The following is a 14,228-nucleotide window of genomic DNA, read 5'->3' on the forward strand; positions in this document are numbered from 1 at the left end:
ATGGTAACAGCCATCAAGCTAGCAAATTTTTAAAGCTTCAATATTGCTGCTGTAGTAGTAGAAAAAATTCCCAGATCTTTGATCCTAATTACATTCTAACAACTATAAAATTTGGGATTTTCTACTCAAAGCCTTCTTTGAGTCACAGAAGTGATGAAAAAGCATCCACAGAATGTCTGTCTTTCTCACTGTAGTCTTTTATAATTTTACAACATCTAAACTAATTTAAACCAATATTAGTAAAAATGCTTTGAACTGAGACTTTATATGTCAAGTTGCAATTTAGAATGAATTTTTACTGTCAAACTATAATCCCCCAAACTAGGAGGTGCAATATAACTGAAATGCTGACACAGGCCTCAAATTGTAGAGGTGTTGGCAGGTGCTGCGATGCTAGCAATATATTAGCAATTTTTGCATATAATTATTATTCATTAATGCCTATTACTATATCACTTGCATGCAGATTATAGGCTATAGAATGACAGCTGTGTAGAATCAGTTAAATTAGAATACATACCACAGACGTAAACAGGCACACATTAAAGATATTGAATGAGTGTCCTTCAAAGGTTTTTCAGTTTAAAATAATATATGGAAAAGGTGTTCATTGGGATGTACCTGAAAATAAAATACCTAGCTCATTTGCTCTGAGATGGTACTTAATACAGCATTCATAATAAAGGTCAAAGAAGTGCATCTTCTTTTAACTAAATGTTAAGTTAGCTCAACTGCAGTGATTGTCTGAATTGTGACTGTGTATTACAGAACACAGATCTAATTGCCTTAAGAGTTCCAGCCGTCCAGGCAATGCAGATGTTATGCAAATGATGTAATGCTCACTTTCAGAAAGTAAAGAAATGTGATGATTTTTGCAATGGGTTATTTGTTGCTTTGTATCTGCTGTGAGAGGGGGCAAAATTATCATTAAGCTTTCCATAAAATGATATCAGGAGACGCTATTAAAAATTCCACTGAATTGCAGGGATGTCTGATAACCACAGAAACATGTCAAAAGCAAAATTGTGTTACATGCTTGTTAGAGACAGGCCCTAACCAAAACCCTGGAGCCAAACATCCCTGAACTTTGGAAAAGTCTGAACCTGGAACTGAACTTCATGACTTAGTGCATCCCCAAAACACACCCACACGCCCAAGAGCAAGATTTTTAAAATTACTTGCCTAAAGTTAGGCTCTTAGTTCTTTGTTTAGGCACATATGCAAGTGAAGTGGTCCGATTTTGTAAACTGTTGAGGCAGCCAGCAGCTCCCACTTGCTCCCATATGATTGCATTGGGAATTTCCTGTTATTAAGCATTGAACCAGTTGTTTAGCTGCCTAAATATGGACTTAGGAGCCTAATTTTAAGCAGTCATTTTTAAAATATTGGTCTTAACTATTCTTTCAGCAGAACAATGTAGTTAACAAGTATCTATAAGATCAGTTCCATGAGATTAACTTTTCTTTCAGTACCTGGAAAAATCTATACACTTATCAAGTTAGCTCCCTCTGTTATTTTTTTAAACAGCAGTTATTCATTTAAGGCGGTTCCTTTGTTATATTTCCATCTATATTTTTGTTTGATGTAGTAAACAATATCTAAGAGATTTGTAGTTTATCTTTTCACTGGCCTGACTCTATTACAGTAAGGTGCTTTTTTCCCCCCATTTGCTTGATGATAGACAGTCTATTATTCTTCATATAACTGTGTGTGTTTGTGTTTTGGAATTCAACCTGCAATTACAACACACACAAGTATATTTTTAAATATATTTATAATATGGGTATAGCTGAAATTTGCTCTCTGCCTGAAATAACCCTCTCCTAAACCATACCTTTTATTTCCCATCATTATGTGATTGCTTTGCCATTGCCTGTATCACTTCTTGAAATGACTTTCCACAAATTGGATCAAAAGGAGATACAGTAATACCTGGCCACAAGTTAATTATTGGGACTGAGAATATTATTGCCTGGAATTTCATAACAGAACATTTGTGATGTCACAACAGATTGCTGATGCTATTGAATAACTGGATCCAAAACATTAAACAGACATTCCAACATTAATATCAAACCATCAACTTCAGTGATTTTTTTAGTCGGGCCATGTAAAAAGCTCAGTTTTATATTTCTCTAATTACTTAATTTATTTCTTACAAAAGCTGAGACCCTTGTAATTATTCTTATAAAATATGAGTAGTGTGAGCTGCCTGAGTGATTTTGTTATCACGACAAGACTGGAGGTATCCCAAGGCGAAGATATTCTGACATTAACCAATTTAACCAGAAAAAGAGGCTGGAAGTAGACAGATGTCCTCCTTATCTCATATGAATTGGTTAGGTAGCTGCTCAAATGTCTTTGTAATGACATACCAAGTGCACAATGTATTTACAATTGAATTAATATCTCCTCCTTTCCTTCAAGAGGAAAGAACAGGTAAATCGGGCAAGGAGTCAAGCTGCTTTTATCAATTGCTCAAGCATCTGCTGTTTATCCTCTGTAAATGTATAATTAGTTAAAACACAAAATAAAACAAACAAAAACACTTCCCTATTTTGTTTCAGAAACTTGTCTTTGACCAAAATGCTCTTATTTTGGCCCGATCCTGCAAACACTTATGTATGTGCTTTTCCTTAATACTGTAAGCAATTCCACTGGAATCAATGGGGCAACTCACAGTGGTAAAATGAAACATTTGCTAAGTGCTTGCAAGATATGCCCTCATCTATACTACAGAGTTAGGTTAAAACATGGCACCTTACATCAGCCTCACTCTGTAAGTATCTACGCTAAAATGTTACTCCTGCCAATGTAACTCACCTGCTACGCTGACTTAACTCCACCTCCACATCAGGCTTAGCACTTAGCTTGATGTAGTTAGGTTGACCTAAGTATAGACACTGTGCTACTTACATCAACTTTAGTGGCCACCAAGAAGTGTCCCACAGTGCCCCACTGCAACCACTTTGGCCACCGTTTTGAACTCTGCTGCCCCGCAGTCAGGTACGCAGGTAGGTGCCTCTCCTCTCTAAAGCCCCGCACATTTTTGAAATTCCATTTCCTGTTTGCTCACCGTGGAGAGCTCACCTAGTGACTGCCCAGCTGAGCATGCCAGGTCCATGCTGCAGACACACTCCTCCCTGGAGTACACAGGAAGACTCCTGAGTCTGCGGGGAGAAGAGGCTGTGCAGGCACAGTTCCGATCCAGCCATAGAAATGTTGATATCTGTGAGCAGATGGCTTTAGGCATGGGGGGAAAGGGCTACAAGAGGGACCCACAGCAGTGCCTTGTGAGCATCCCTCACTTCGCCACTCCCAGTGCAGCTCTCGTTTTGATATCACTATCCTGGAGGCCTGGGGAGAGCTACACACACAACCAGAAATGTGGCCTTGTGCATCTGAAAGTTCTGCAGCCACTGCTCTTCATCCTATATCTGAAAAATGATGTGATCCCACCAGTCAGTGCTTGTTCCTTGGGCCAGAACCAGTGCTTCACCATCTTCAGCTGCTCCATGAATGCCAACAACAACCTTGAATCGTTTCTTTCTTTGTTACACAGCAAGCCAGCTTACAAGGAATTGTCTTGTTCCCCACAGCTCCCCTGGCAGCTCTGCAAATGATGAGGAATCAGGTATGTTGTGCTCACAATGCTCATCACAATAGTGCAGAGCTGTGCATGATCTATGTTCTCACACAGATGGCAGACGCGCGGGTTTGCAGTTTTGAAAGGCGTGAACCATTATGGGATGCAGATAAAATTATGGGATAGAGAAAACTGCATGGGACGTTGACACCATGTTCCCAGTCAGACCTGCGTGACTCATTTACCCCCAGAATGCATTGCAAACCCTTCCCAAAACACCCTGCACTAGATGGTGACAAGTTGCAGAGTGGGATGGACGCTTATGGTGTGCTGCTCTCTGCATTGATGCAAGTGCTGAGTAGTGAGGACGTGCACCACTGACACAAGGAGCATAGTGTGGACATGCAAAAACAATTTAGTTACTGCAGTGGCTGTACATCGACATACCTTAGGCTGACTTAATTTTGTAGTGTAGCCTTGTCCATAGAAGCATATAAACCCAATGTCTGCTTTGACTACAGTATCAAATGTCTTTAAAAGATACTCATATTGTTTGTGTCTTTTGTGGTGACATGCCTTGTGGGTGAAAAGATAGAATATGAAAAAAAATTGTCATTATTTTCAAAACAGTTTTATTGTCATCTGAAATGGCCTGATTGATCCCATTTGAACCATTCAGGAAAAAAAATGCCATAATTTCTCATCTTATTTCCTGTGGTATATTTATTGAAAATGTCTCAGCATATTGGCAAGAGGGACTGTGGTCTCATTAGGGCAGGGGCCTAGAAGACTAGACTCCTGTATTCTATTCCTGATCATGCCACTGTTTCAGTGTCCTCTTCTGTGCTGCAGGAATAGTATCATCTAACTTTCTCACAGCAGTATCTGTGAAAATTAATGAATCTTTGAAAAGTGCTGCAAAATATTTTGAAGGAAAGTGTCATGTACATGCCCAAGTATTGCTAATCAATTAAATGGACGTTTGAGCTAAGGTTATTGTATGATCCACTACATTACTCATATGTTCTGTCCTCTATTCTACTGTTTGCTTACTCTTTAGTCAGTAAAACAGAACTAATACAGATGATGAAAATACCTAATCTATAAAGAAAGCAAACCTTAATAGTGTGCCACTGAACCAGCCCACCTGAGTGTCTGAAAAGAGAAGGAAAACTAAAATGTGAGAGGTTTTAGTGTAGCAGCCATGTTAGTCTGTATTCGCAAAAAGAAAAGGAGGACTTGTGGCACCTTAGAGACTAACCAATTTATTTGAGCATAAGCTTTTGTGAGCTGCAGCTCACTTCATCGGATGCATTCAGTGGAAAATATAGTGGGGAGATTTATATACACAGAGAACATGAAACAATGAGTGTTACCATACACACTGTAAGGAGCGTGATCACTTAAGATGAGCTAATACCAGCAGGAGAGCGGGGGGGGGGGGGAAACCTTTTGTAGTGATAATCAAGGTGGGCCATTTCCAGCAGTTGACAAGAACGTCTGAGGAACAGTGTGTGGGGTGGGGGGGAATAAACATGGGGAAATAATTTTACTTTGTGTAATGACCCATCCACTCCCAGTCTCTATTCAAGCTTAAGTTAATTGTATCCAGTTTGCAAATTAATTCCAATTCAGCAGTCTCTCATTGGAGTCTGTTTTTGAAGTCTTTTTGTTGTAATATTGTGACTTTTAGGTCTGTAATGGAGTGACCAGAGAGATTGAAGTGTTCTCCGACTGGTTTATGAATGTTATAATTCTTGACATCTGATTTGTGTCCATTTATTCTTTTACCTAGAGACTGTCCAGTTTGACCAATGTACATGGCAGAGGGGCATTGCTGGCACATGATGGCATATATCACATTGGTAGATGTGCAGGTGAACGAGCCTCTGATAGTGTGGCTGATGTGATTAGGCCCTATGATGGTGTCCCCTGAATAGATATGTGGACACAGTTGGCAACGGGCTTTGTTGCAAGGATAGGCATCACGGCAATCCTGGTGGCTAAACTTTGTGACTTTGTCCTCACCCATAACTATTTCACATTTGGGGTCAATGTATACCTTCAAACCAGCGGCACTGCTATGGGTACCTGCATGGCCCCACAGTATGCCAACATTTTTATGGCTGACTTAGAACAATGCTTCCTCAGCTCTCGTCCCCTAATGCCCCTACTCTACTTCCGCTATATTGATGACATTTTCATGTCTTCCATGGAAGACATGAAGCCCTTGGACCCATGGAAAAGAAGCCCTTGAGGAATTCCACCGTGATTTCAACAATTTCCATCCCACCATCAACCTCAGCCTGGACCAGTCCACACAAGAGATCCACTTCCTGGACACTACGGTGCTAATAAGTGATGGTCACATAAACACCACCCTATTCCGGAAATCTATTGACAGCTATTCCTACCTACATGCCTCCAGCTTTCACCCAGATCACACCACACGATCCATTGTCTACAACCCCTCAGACAGAGACAAACACCTACAAGATCTGTATCAAGCATTCTTACAACTACTGTACCCACCTGCTGAAGTGAAGAAACAGATTGACAGAGCCAGAAGAGTACCCAGAAATCACCTACTACAGGACAGGCCCAACAAAGAAAATAACAGAACACCACTAGTCATCACCTTCAGCCCCCAACTAAAACCTCTCCAATGCATCATCAAGGATCTACAACCTATCCTGAAGGACGACCCATCACTCTCACAGATCATGGGAGACAGGCCAGTCCTTGCTTACAGAAAGCCCCCCAAATACTCACCAGCAACCACATACCATACAACAGAATCACTAACCCAGGAACCTATCCTTGCAACAAAGCCCAATGCCAACTGTATCCACATAGCTACTCAGGGGACACCATCATAGGGCCTAATCACATCAGCCACGCTATCAGAGGCTCATTCACCTGCACATCTACCAATGTGATATATGCCATCATGTGCCAGCAATGCCCCTCTGCCATGTACATTGGTCAAACTGGACAGTCTCTAGGTAAAAGAATAAATGGACACAAATCAGATGTCAAGAATTATAACATTCATAAACCAGTCGGAGAACACTTCAATCTCTCTGGTCACTCCATTACAGACCTAAAAGTCACAATATTACAACAAAAAGACTTCAATAACAGACTCCAACAAGAGACTGCTGAATTGGAATTAATTTGCAAACTGGATACAATTAACTTAAGCTTGAATAGAGACTGGGAGTGGATGGGTCATTACACAAAGCAAAACTATTTCCCCATGTTTATTCCCCCACCACCACCCACACACACTGTTCCTCAGACGTTCTTGTTAACTGCTGGAAATGGCCCACCTTGATTATACTACAAAAGGTTTTCTTCCCCACCGTTCCCCCTGCTCTCCTGCTGATATTAGCTCACCTTAAGTGATCACTCTCGTTACAGTGTGTATGGTAACACCCATTGTTTCATGTTCTCTGTGTATATAAATCTCCCCCCTGTATTTTCCACTGAATGCATCCGATGAAGTGAGCTGTAATTCATGAAAGCTTATGCTCAGATAAATTGGTTATTCTCTAAGGTGCCACAAGCCCTCCTTTTCTTTTTGTAAAATGTGAGAGGTTATCATGTTTAGTTCCATTAAAATAATATCATCCACTAACATCACTTTCATTTAAATGTACAGAATAAATGAACACCCTTTTTTTTGAAACCCAGATTCAGCAGTATTGTTATTTGATCATTCCAGGTGCCTGAAATAAATTGTAGTTCATTCAGAAGGATAGAAAGTTTTCTCTGCGTCTAAAGCTGTATTCGGCAGCATTTGGAAAGTGAGCAAAAATCACAGTGAGGTTGTACCTAGACAATAGTGCCTCCAATGGTGACTAAAACTGAAGCCAGTTGAGTTGCAGTATATTAGCATGAGTTGAGTGATTTAAGTAAATGATTTTTTTTTTCTTTTAGCTTGTACTATGCCTTTTGTCTTGTGGCAAGAGTCAAAGACAGGATCAGTTGAAGCAACACCCGCACAAAATATAATGTGGCGTGTTTTAATCATGATTTTGAAAGCAAAAAATAAATAAGTTTCACTGCAGGGCAGGAAAGGCTTTAGGTAAAATAATTGCTTGAGGTCTGACATTGATTGATGAAGGGTAATTTATTTGTCTCACTTGTTTGGATTTGTTTTCTTTTCTCTTTGGTGTGATCAGAGAGCTTTCTAATGTGTCTCCATTAATTCTGACAGAAAATGAAGTCCTCTCAGGATCATACCAAGTATGATCTCTTCTGAATTAGTCTTAAAAAAAAGTCCTTTTCTCTCCTGCTTAATTGTATTGTGCAGCTAATTATTCATGCAGCAGAAGTAGTTACACCCTTTTATTCTGTTTTATTACTTTTCCGTCAATATTAAACCACATATTTGAAAAGACATGCTATATACATAAATAATAAGCAGAAATAAACATAATAATGAATTAATTCATGGTTCTGATATGACGTTCTCAAGATAAGGGGATAAGAAGAAAACAACTTGTATACACAAATACCTGGTCAAAATGTTCTGTCAAAACTTTATTTTGACTGAACAATGCATTTTTGACTAAACGCATTTTTTAGCCAGAGGTGTCTGCTCTCTACAGAAAATTTTGACTTTTTGTCAAAAAAAAGAACACCCAAAAAACAATGTTTTCAGCAGATCAGGTGCCTCATGACCCTATATTCTCTATTGACTGGGTTCCCCAGCCAGCTGAATCTCTCATGGTGCACAAACAATTGCATTTTTTCAAATTGAAATATAGAATAGAGAATTTCAACATTTTTTGTCTATATTTTGCAAAGAAAACAAATAATTTTCCAACCAGTTGTACTTGAGTCCTTCAAGTTACAAAAAGTCCAGAGTTAGATTTTGGCACTTCATAAACTACTGAAAGCCATGATTTATAATGCAATAGCTATTTGAATCTTGGGCCAAATCTTGCTTTCTTTATTCAAAAAATAGCCACAATGAGACTACTGTTGTGATATGCAAGTAAGCTTTGATTATTATGATAGTGTCTTCAACTGCAAGAATATATTCTAATAAATCTGACAGATCATATCCTGGCATTCCTCAGTAAGTAGACTCATGAAATTCTAACTCCAACAAGCTAGCAAGGAAAGTCAGTACAGATGTGAATAAGTGTTGCAGGATCAGATCCATACTCTGTTCATGAGTCTAACCAGTGTAAATCTGTAAACAGAACAATAAGAAATCAGAATGAAGAAAAAAAAAACTAAAAGAAACCAAGGGAAAGGATAGATTACAGAGATTGATTGATCTGGGGGTTTAAGAGAGACAGCTCTCAGAGGAGTCCACTTTCTGCAGAAATTGGGAAATTGACAGTAACCTGCTTGCTTGAAAACCTGTATCAGAAAGCCTATCATGATGTTCTAAGAAAACAAAAATCCCTTAGGTACATAACACCTGCACAGTGCATTGGGAGCCTGGTGAGAGACAAGAAGGAAGAGTTAGCGAATAAGGATGTGAAGGGCAACCAGAACAACTATATCCTGCACGTGGCTGGGACTGAGATTTCAGCTGATTCAAAGCACACAGCTTGATAACAGTATTCATTTCCAAGCTAGCTGCTCCCCAGAGCAGCTCTGCTAGAGAAGGCAATAACTTAGGAGCAGGCAGCTGTTAGGGAAAGAATCCAGATACCTCCATAGCACATCCTCATAAACATCAAACACCAAGCTGGAAAGCTGAGGACAGCCAGCCTGCCCAGTTGTGGACTTAAAGGAGAGGAAATGGTACACCAAGATTCTAAAGCTGTTGGAGATTCATCTGAGGGAAAACACAGCCTTCCAGTGTCATCTGCTTGGCCGGGGGTCGGCAACTTTCGGCACACAGCCCATCAGGGTAATCCGCTGGCTGGATTTTGTTTACGTTGACCGTCTACAGGCATGGCCCCCTGCAGCTCCCAGTGGCCACGGTTCACCGTTCCCAGACAGTGGGAGCTGCAAGAAGTGGCGTGGGGCCACATGCTGAAGGTTGCCAACGCTTGTGCTAGGCCCACCCCTTTGCTCTGGAACCCAAGGGAAGGCCATGGTTTCAGCCCCATGAGGACTTTTATTTATTTATTTCAAGAGCTATCGTGAATACAGTGGTACTACATTTATTTAGCAAGTATCAGAGGGCTAGCTATGTTAGTCTGTATACACAAACATAACAAGGAGTCCGGTGGCACCTTAAAGACTACCAAATTATTTGGGCATAAGCTTTCATGGGTAAAACCCCCACTTCTTCAGATGCATCGATTTTTTTACCCACGAAAGCTTATGCCCAAATAACCTGTTAATCTTTAAAGTGCCATCGGACTCCTCTTTGTTTTTGTTACATTCATTTAGGTGTCTGTGACATACCTAGGGTACAATCCAAACTAGTGAGTAGCTGTGTCACTCCTGCCTTCTAAGCTGGCGTGCCCTTTACACTGCTTTGCTGCTGTAGCCTCCAGTGTGGACTGCTCAAAACAGCCTCCAATATGCAGGTCACTCCCAGCTATGTCTGTGTGCATGCTGCAGCCAGCCATACGTTGACTCTTACCAGCCTAGTTATATTGCAGGGTGGTCCTAGATTTCCCCCCAGAAATATATGTCCTGTATTGCCCAGTTGTCTCCTGGATAATACAAATTCATATAAAGTCCATCATTTCATTAATATAAATGATATGCACACATCCTGTTATCATAAATGGAGGTTCCCAAACACTTCAATTCAAACATACTGAATTAGATAAAATAATAAAACAAGTTTACTACAAAGAGAGAGATTTTAAGTGAATACAAGTACTGAGACATAAAAGTCAGAAATGGTTACAAGAAAAATAAAGATAATACACAACTAATGCCTAACTTAACAAACAAGGGTAAGTTCAAAGGAACGATTTTCTTACCACATACTCTCAACACTCTTACTGGCCAAACTTCTTAGGCCAGGACTCCTTATTCTGTTTACTGGCTGCTTCCTTTGTTCCTTCTGGTGCAGTAAATCAATGGACACAGAGAGAGCATGGAGGAGGGGTATACTGGAGTGTCTTGCCCCTTCTTTTTATAGTCCTGCTCTCCCTCTGAGAAGCATTTCCAGCTGGGAGTGTGGCAATAAGCAGTCTGTGCGGAAAGGAACTCCATGCTGTTTCTTTGCTAAAATGTAGATTTTTCTCCTCAGACCCCTTTCCTGCCAAAGAATGGCCACTTCGCAGGTAATGACCCATTGATATTATTTACATCTGGCATCAGCTTGCCCTTTGTCTCTGAGGAACCGATTTCACTGCTCCCCAGACTTGAAACATGTGTTAGTAACACCATATAGCAGAATCTTATAACTTTACATATAATGTTACCACACATATTTTACCAGGACAACAATGATCAGCAAATTCTGAGTTTTCAAAGGCATACTTTATACAAATATTATTACAATAGTGGACACAGGGGTATAATCTGTAACAGTGGGAAAGGGCTCTAGGGCGGCTGGTTTGAAGAATTCAATTAAAGCATGCTCTAAGACAGGGAGGGTCACAGAGAGATGAAAGTTTGTGTCACCGTCACCATGTACCCAAGCTACAGTCCTTTCTTTTTACTCCTAATTATCCAGTTCAAGGAGAAGAGAAGACCTACCTCACACTTTGGGACTCAGACTCTTTTGGCATTGCACTCATTTTCTTTCTCTTGCATTATGTCTGATTAGCTGAAAAGCAGCTATTTAACAGAGGGAGTGTTTGATTTTGTTTTGGGATTGACTGTCCATATATATATGTATATATACATTTATATATAAATGGATAGTCAATCGCTATATATATATACACCCTTCCATACATCTATGCCTTTTCTTTTACCCCTCATCCCTACATTTACGTTCTTCTTTTGACTTCTTGAGAGTATAAGAATTCTCCCACATGTCATAGGGATTGTGAACTCCTGTTATCATCTGATCACTTGGTGGATGATGGACGCACCATCCATAAAGAATACAGTAATCATCCAAGAAGAATAGTATGATAAAGGCTGGCATTTGAAAAATGGCCTCAGATCTTTCGATAGGCCTCATAGCCATTTAGGACAGAGTAGAAAGTGGACTAAACCAATCTTGGGAGCTAAGAGTAAGCAAAGAGTGGGCTTATATACACGTATAAAAGATAGTATAACAATTGTTAATATGAAGCACTCTTTTAGAATTACTTCTATCAGATTTCTGTGTTTAAAACTTTTTTTCTCAATTTGGCTTTAAGGCTGCTCAATCAGAACTCCACATTTGGAATACATTCTCTTTTTGTCCTTTTCATTTACTTTCTCCTTAGAAGAAACACGGGGTGTCCTGCCTTTAGGACACAGCCCAAATAGAAGAAATGAGAAAATAAAATCTGCATATAATAACTGCAACTTCATCCTATTTTTACGGGCCATTCACAGCTGCTAAGTTACAAGCTTAGTACTTCTTTCTTCCAGATGAAGGATCCATATAAGAGCAGCTGCTCCAATGTCCAAAACTGTGTAGTGCACAAATGTGAATATGAAAAGGACAACAGAGGACATATACTGCAAATGATGATTATTCTAAAATACAATAGAATTTGTATTGTATTAGAATGTATAATATAATTAATTTCAGAAGATAGATTTGATTGTGGTTAATGGTTTTATATATTCATAATCAATCTTTGTATCCATTATTGGAATGGAATTATTCTATTTTTTTTCTCTTCTGTGTCTGAATATTTCTGTTTTGTATGGTTTTTGTCACTTATGGATTGTATTGTTTTTGGCTTTGAACATCCACAAAATATATTTTCTAAAGTTTGAACTCTAAACTCTGGAATGCTATAATGTGGACTTCTAGACTGTACCATAATAGAAAGTATAAATAATAAAAATACTAATGTAAGGGTCAGATGGCAATTCCATTCATAAAGCTCTCTCATGCATGGAGGACCCAAAACACAGCGGATTCCTGTGGTGAGGAGAGGCAATTACAAAGTATGGGGTGTGGGGGGCAATGCTCCCTGGGGCTCAGGATCTGATCATAAGAAGAGGATAAGGAGTAAGGCAGGTTTCCCGCAATGCCATACTACTTTAGCTGGCACAGTAAGGCTAAAATTAAAATGGATTTGACTCACATTTTTAAATGCACTTTTACAGGATAGAAAATTGAAAGAAAAACACCCAAATTCCTGAAAATCCTTGTTTTAAGGAAACAGATGTTTCTTCTTTTTGTTCTCTGTACAACGTCACTCTTTAGAAACATGGGGAAACCTATCTTCAGTTTTGGATGAGTTCTTTCTTTAATTGTATATTTCTCTAAATGTCTGTTCACAGTGCCTCTCAAATACAAAAATTATTAGATTACAACTTCTTATGCATTTGGTCTTTAGGATGCATGCACAGGGAAATTCTGCATTTTAATAGGAATTGGCAGTATTCCCAAATCATGAGCAAATGGCTACTTTGAAAATTTCTCTGTTTATCCACAGAGTGGATGTGGCCTGGATAGAAGCAATGCATTTTTCCTTGAAACATACGCTCTGTGGTTTCTGTACGGTATATCTCTTGGCAAATGCTGACTTATTATGGCAACCATTAGACAGCATGTAATCAATGACCTAAGAACAGTTAAGTTACACTTTAAAGCCTAACTCTCTGCTAGTACGTCTCAGTTGAAGCAGGTGGAGGTACTCCAATGGGGAACTTGACTCACTGAATTCCTCACATTTGTAGATAGTGAAATCAGTTGCATGATACTATGCCGATCATATATGTAGTACTTACAGACAGGATGAGTGAATACTTCACATCGTTATTCATAAATATTCAGTCAAGTTAATCTTGACCATATTTGGGTCCTTTTTACTTTATGAACAACCATATGAATGAGCTTTTGAGGAACAGAACATCCAACATCACATCTGAGTTATGCTATTTGAGTGCAAACAATAGTAATATTTAGCAATTTGGACTGGATACTTTGCAGTTTTGGCAGAGGAGTCTACTCAAGGGACCGTTTTTGTCAAACGGTGCAATCTGGAACATTCCAAAGGGAAATAAAATAGATCTGTTCACATATAAATATCTTTATACTTCTTAGAAAAATAGTCCACTCTTGTAGGTATGGTTTGGTAGTCTAAAGAAAGAGATGAACTCCATTCTAGTCAAGAAAATCCACATACATCCTGCCCTCCATTCATAAATTCTCTCTGTGTGTGTGTGCATACACAACAGAGGACAAAGTGGGTGAGGTAATGTCTTTTATTGGACCAACTTCTGTTGGTGAGAGAAACAAGCTTTCGAGCCACACAAGTGCTCTTCTTCAGGTCTAGTAAAGAAAATCCCAGCGTCACAGCAAAATGCAATCTTGCAGTTTTGCATTTTGCTGTGCTGTTGGGAGTTCCTTTCCCAGACTTGAAGAAGAACTCTGTGCTGTTCAGAAGCTTGTCTCTCCCACCGGCAGAAGCTGGTCCAATAAAAGACATTACCTCACCCACTTTGTCTCTCTACCATCCTGTTACTGTTGTGCATGCTACAACTACACTGCCTGCATGCACAACAGTAATTTCTTCCGTTTGTATATGGAACTTGCTCAATTTAATATCCATCATATTTTAATGGATAATCTGATATTTTTGAAAAA

Source organism: Eretmochelys imbricata, chromosome 2 (assembly GCF_965152235.1).
Source record: "Eretmochelys imbricata isolate rEreImb1 chromosome 2, rEreImb1.hap1, whole genome shotgun sequence".
NCBI lineage: Eukaryota > Metazoa > Chordata > Testudines > Cheloniidae > Eretmochelys > Eretmochelys imbricata.